The sequence below is a fragment of the Megalops cyprinoides genome, chromosome 11 (assembly GCF_013368585.1).
Source record: "Megalops cyprinoides isolate fMegCyp1 chromosome 11, fMegCyp1.pri, whole genome shotgun sequence".
Classification (NCBI taxonomy): domain Eukaryota; kingdom Metazoa; phylum Chordata; class Actinopteri; order Elopiformes; family Megalopidae; genus Megalops; species Megalops cyprinoides.
Genome location: NC_050593.1, coordinates 10328829 through 10335465, shown reverse-complemented (window position 1 = coordinate 10335465; position 6637 = coordinate 10328829). Strand labels below are relative to the sequence as shown.

Genomic DNA, 6637 nt, shown 5'->3' with positions numbered 1-6637 from the left:
ATAGCCACCTCTATAGCGGTTCCATATTTTCATCCATTTTTTCCAGTCGGAGTCAACTGGTAGGCCCAATAGTGAAAATTTAGCTAAATTTGAGATTATCGTATTTACGCAGGCAGATGAGCACTTGCTTTCAAACCTTTCAGAAGTAGAATACTCGCCTGGAATTTATAATTCCAGAGTACTATGCAAATATACTTTGCTTTAGCCTCACAGGATACAATCACATTAGCATTACAGAATGTAATTCAAATGTGTCTTGATTAGGACCTCACAGGTTAAATTCCATCAATTCCTAAATTTATGTTTTATGGTCAGTCCTGTTTTGGCTGAATATTCACCATTTTTTATGTTATTACACATTTTTTAAAAATGAGGTTAGGGTTAGGGTTAGGGTGCACGCAAAACAACGCAGGTGCACACACAATTCAGTGAAAGAGATTGCTGAACATTCTGATAAATGTATTTTACCATTATTATTTCTGTGCGGATATAGGTGAATTTATTATCTCCTCCACAGGTGACTTTTTTTTTACTGTTTTGAGTGGATATTTTTTGTAAAGGTAGTATCAGGAATGTAATCCGTACATCATTTTGCAGTTTGGCTCTTTTGCAAAATGGAAATTCTGTTGACACAGGCTGTGTTAGCTGTTTTGAGTACGTGGGACTTAGTTTGCAGGAATGTGCCAAAATCAATTGAAAACAGAATTTTCAATGCTGGCACTAGTCTTCCATCTTGTGGGTGTGTATGGGTACTGCAGCATTGAAATAGTGACATTTACCAGAAGATGGCAGTAAAAGCCCACTGCTGATATCTAATTTTAATGTTGCGCCTTTTTACCTATGCTTTTTACGCCAGATTGCCCCTCCGACCCTTTACGAGCCACGCTCTTGCTGCAGTTCCACAATTTCGCCACAGATTTACATAGAAAAACAGCGGGGTGCTGTGCAATTTCGGCAGGGCAGCGAGGTCAGCCGCCCTACCTGAAATATTTAACGTTACTGTACAGCAGCTACGGTGGAGGTGATCAGCGAGATCTCTGCGAGAGAAAAAAAAACTCTTTTTCAAAACTTCTTTACAAATTACAAAGAAACATGACACATTGGTGTACTTTTCTCGCTGATTACATCCACAAGCGCCATTTCATTTCAAATTTATATTATGGATCCATTTTTTTTGGTGGATACATCTTTGGCAGGGCTCTGCCCCACCTGCCCGGGTGAACCAGCCGCGCCTGATTGAGACTCTATTGAGGATACTTGTGGCTACCGTCACTGAAAACAGTTATCTGTCTACGGCAGCTATATAACACTTCTTTTCAAGCATGCGCGCTTCGGCAGCACATATACTAATATTGGAACGATACAGGGGAGATTAGCATGGCCCCTTAAAATTGGAACGATACAGGGAAGATTAGCATGGATGGCCCCTGAGGTTATCAATCTTCTCTGTATCGTTCCAATTTTAGTATATGTGCTGCCGAAGCGAGCACGAATGAAAGGAAAGGACGACTGTTATATAGCTGCCATAGTAGGCTACGGTAACTGTTTTTGGTGACCGTAGCCACAAGTATCCTCAATAGAGTCTCAATATATGGGTATTTACTCTAAAAAGTTTTGCCCTTTAGGCCAGCACTTTCAAAACAGTCAGGATTTCACACAGCACAACTCTTTTAAAGTAAATCTATTCTTAGTGTTGGAGCCTTACTTTTGGAACACTTTCACCTTTCAGAAGTGGAATATTCCCAAATACATAGGGGTGATTTTGGAATATACACTCGGCATCCTGGTTCATTCTCACAGGCTCCTGTGTCGAACTAGCGAGACGTTTCTGTAGAGCCGGCTCTGCATGTAGCTAACTGCGAATGGCACATACGTCATGACGCCACACCCACCCTCTCTCAGGCCACCAGCAGCAGACTTGCATAATATCCACAATGCACCTTGAGTTACATGGGCAGAAAAAACAAAAATCAAGAAAAAATCATAAAAAAAATTAAAAAAAATAACAATACATTTTTAATAACAATTTATTTACTTTTATTCACTCTAACATTTTAAAGTATGTTAGAATCACCACACTTTAGACTAAATACACATATATTGAGACTCTATTGAGGATACTTGTGGCTACCGTCACTGAAAACAGTTGTCAGACTACGCCACCTATATAGCGGTTGTCCCCCCCTTCCTTTCGTGCTCGCTTCGGCAGCACATATACTAAAATTGGAACGATACAGAGAAGATTAGCATGGCCCCTGCGCAAGGATGACACGCAAATTCGTGAAGCGTTCCATATTTTCATCCATTTTTTCCAGTCGGAGTCAACTGGTAGGCCCAATAGTGAAAATTTTGCTAAATTTGAGATTATCGTATTTACGCAGGCAGATGACCACTTGCTTTCAAACCTTTCAGAAGTAGAATACTCGCCTGGAATTTATAATTCCAGAGTACTATGCAAATATACTTTGCTTTAGCCTCACAGGATACAATCACATTAGCATTACAGAATGTAATTCAAATGTGTCTTGATTAGACCTCACAGGTTAAATTCCATCAATTCCTAAATTTATGTTTTATGGTCAGTCCTGTTTTGGCTGAATATTCACCATTTTTTATGTTATTACACATTTTTTAAAAATGAGGTTAGGGTTAGGGTTAGGGTGCACGCAAAACAACGCAGGTGCACACACAATTCAGTGAAAGAGATTGCTGAACATTCTGATAAATGTATTTTACCATTATTATTTCTGTGCGGATATAGGTGAATTTATTATCTCCTCCACAGGTGACTTTTTTTTTACTGTTTTGAGTGGATATTTTTTGTAAAGGTAGTATCAGGAATGTAATCCGTACATCATTTTGCAGTTTGGCTCTTTTGCAAAATGGAAATTCTGTTGACACAGCTGTGTTAGCTGTTTTGAGTACGTGGGACTTAGTTTGCAGGAATGTGCCAAAATCAATTGAAAACAGAATTTTCAATGCTGGCACTAGTCTTCCATCTTGTGGGTGTGTATGGGTACTGCAGCATTGAAATAGTGACATTTACCAGAAGATGGCAGTAAAAGCCCACTGCTGATATCTAATTTTAATGTTGCGCCTTTTTACCTATGCTTTTTACGCCAGATTGCCCCTCCGACCCTTTACGAGCCACGCTCTTGCTGCAGTTCCACAATTTCGCCACAGATTTACATAGAAAAACAGCGGGGTGCTGTGCAATTTCGGCAGGGCAGCGAGGTCAGCCGCCCTACCTGAAATATTTAACGTTACTGTACAGCAGCTACGGTGGAGGTGATCAGCGAGATCTCTGCGAGAGAAAAAAAAACTCTTTTTCAAAACTTCTTTACAAATTACAAAGAAACATGACACATTGGTGTACTTTTCTCGCTGATTACATCCACAAGCGCCATTTCATTTCAAATTTATATTATGGATCCATTTTTTTTGGTGGATACATCTTTGGCAGGGCTCTGCCCCACCTGCCCGGGTGAACCAGCCGCGCCTGATTGAGACTCTATTGAGGATACTTGTGGCTACCGTCACTGAAAACAGTTATCTGTCTACGGCAGCTATATAACACTTCTTTTCAAGCATGCGCGCTTCGGCAGCACATATACTAATATTGGAACGATACAGGGGAGATTAGCATGGCCCCTTAAAATTGGAACGATACAGGGAAGATTAGCATGGATGGCCCCTGAAGGAAGGGTAGTGTTTTTCGCGGCGGCGGCCCCCGCGCCCGTGCTCCGCCCCCACGTTTTGCCCGCCCCGCCCCTCCGGCGTCCGCCCCCGTAGCCCCGGTCTCGGCGGCGGACCCCGCGGCGGCGACCCCCCGACGCCCCGCTTATTTTCCCCCGATGTCCCGCGGCGGTCGGAACGGAACGGACGGAGGGCTCGTCAAATCTAAGGGGGGCGCCCTCGTCGTCACCCGCCGGAGTGACGTCGCCCTCCTCGGCGACGTCACCCGCCGGAGGTTTTTTTTTCCTTTTCATTTGAATAAAGGCGCGCGGCCGGCTTTTTTGCCCCCGCTTTAAAACAAAGGCGTGTAAAAGCACTGTATTCACGGTTTTGCTATTTTGCACGGTTTTGTTTGAGTTGGATTTTAACAACGAGAATTGGTAGTAATGTGCCCTTTCGAATTATGTACGCTTTTCTCCCCGATTTTAATTTTAACAACGAGAATTGGTAGTAATGTGCCCTTTCGAATTATGTACGCTTTTCTCCCCGATTTGAATTTTAACAACGAGAATTGGTAGTAATGTGCCCTTTCGAATTATGTACGCTTTTCTCCCCGATTTGAATTTTAACAACGAGAATTGGTAGTAATGTGCCCTTTCAAATTATGTACGCTTTTAGTAAAACGCTTTTCGAATTATTTCTTTCAATGAAGGAAGGAAGGAAGGAAGGAAGGAAGAGACAAGGTTTAAAGCAATCAACCAACCAAACGTTTATTATTCTATACTACAACCTGATAAAAATATGTAAAAAAATATGTAAAAATGTAAAATTAAAAATTTAAAAACACACAAAGGAACTATTTACACATACACTGCCCTTTTTTCAGTTCTCCTCACTCCTCTTTTCGGCCAGCCACAGCTCCACAGTTTTGCAGCTGTAGAGAGCACAGAAGTGCTCCCCGCGATATTGACTGTGTCCATAGTCCTTTTGCTGCGGCTGGCCACAGAGCTGGCAGATCCTAAGTCTGTGGGCCTTCCGTTTTTTCTTCTGGGGTGACGCGGGGCTCTCTTCTCTCTCTCGCTTCTCCTCTCTCTCCCACCTCTTCTTCATATTCCAGGCTGACGTCCTGGGGATCTTGCCGGCGTCCTCCGGGCCAAGCTGATCCTCTAGCATTTGGCGAGCCGTCCGCCCTCCGGGGCCCGCTTCTAAGGCACAGTAAAACTGGCCCTTGAAATATGCGTGCCCGCCGTCCAGGGTCCGCGGGTTCCCGCAGATGAGGCAGGGGTCCCCGGGCTTGCTCTGCTGATTCCCCCTTGCGCTGCGCAGCTGCTCCAAGTCCCTCTGTTTTTTTAGCCTGCGTCTGTATATTGTGCTTCTGGTGGGCACCCGTTGGGCACCAGAAACACCCGCCTCCGGCTCTGCTGCAGCTGCCGCTGGTGCTGGCTCCTCTGCTGCTGCTGCCGCTGGTGCTGGCTCCTCTGCTGCTGCTGCCTCCTCTGCTGCTGCTGCTGCCGCCGCCGCCGGCTCTGCTGCAGCTGCCGCTGGTGCTGGCTCCTCTGCTGCTGCTGCCTCCTCTGCTGCTGCTGCTGCCGCCGCCGCCGGCTCTGCTGCAGCTGCCGCTGGTGCTGGCTCCTCTGCTGCTGCTGCCTCCTCTGCTGCTGCTGCCGCCGCCGCCGGCTCTGCTGCAGCTGCCGCTGGTGCTGGCTCCTCTGCTGCTCTGCTGGCTCTGCTGCTCCTCTTAGGATAGGGAGAGCGACGGTGTACAACCCTCTTCCTACTCTGGACAGAGCAGCGTGGAGGGGAGTAGCTGGATGACGAGGAGAAGGAGGAAATGGAGGAGGAGGAGGGTGTGGGCCCTGGACAGTACTCTGACCCGGAGCTGTTAGAGTCTACAAAAATGCAATACAGAACTGTTAGTCAAGGTGACTGGAACATGTAGATAAAAATAAACAGCAATTTAACAAAGTATATTTTGTTACATACCTGAAATAGGCTCCAAATGCTTCCTCTTCATTGTAACTTTCCTTCCTGCCATTCTGTCTCAAAGGTCAGTCGGGTCTGTTCTGACTGACCTTGTGTGGTGAACCCCCTTTTCTCCCAACAGGACAGACACATGAAAGGCTTTGTCTGAAGGCGGGGGGTAGCCTAGCATTGTTTCAGGCCAATGGCCCTCTTTGGAATGTTAAAACGGCACGTCTCCTCAGGTAGCCTGGGAGCGTTAGGTAGAGACAGAATGAATGGGGCGGGGGGTAGCCGGGCATTGTTTCAGGCCGATGGCCCTCTTTTGAATGCTAAAACGGCACGTCTCCTCAGGTAGCCTGGGAGCGTTAGGTAGAGAGAGAATGAATGGGGCAGGGGGAAGCCGGGCATTGTTTCAGGCCGATGGCCCTCTTTTGAATGCTAAAACGGCACATCTCCTCAGCTAGTCTGGGAGCATTAGGTAGAGAGAGAATGAATGGGGCAGGGGGTAGCCGGGCATTGTTTCAATTAACCAATAACAGTGTTGGGTGTCATCATTAAAAAAGAAACTACATCATGTAGGTTAAAACCTCATAGAAGAGAGGCATTTGAAATAATCAGTGGCTATTTCAATAAAGAAAAACTATACATAACATATAACAATTTGAATTGCACTGCAAGGGTTGTGTTCATGTTACATTGTTTAGTAATTGTGCCAACTATCTGTATGAAAACTAGAGATAATAAATGAATCATTATACCAGATGTCAATATCATTACTGATCTGTATGGACAGTGGCAACATGTGTTCTTAAATATAGAGGAACTGTACAGCAATTTGGTGTTCTCATGTATAATTCATACACACCTACAGTCTCAGATTCAGTTTTCTAAAGCATGTGATCTAAGTTACATTTACACTTACATTTATTCATTTAGCAGACGCTTTTATCCAAAGCGACTTACATAGGTTACAGTTAAGTTAGCATTAGGTAGCCTGTGT

At 44.9% G+C, this 6637-nt stretch overlaps 1 non-coding gene across 1 annotated transcript; it reads left to right on the top strand.

The window, feature by feature from the left end:
- Positions 1-2193: 2193 nt before the first annotated feature.
- LOC118786327 lies at positions 2194-2300 on the top strand. The gene has a single exon (XR_005005327.1). It is a non-coding gene; the product is annotated as a U6 spliceosomal RNA (small nuclear RNA).
- Positions 2301-6637: the final 4337 nt, after the last annotated feature.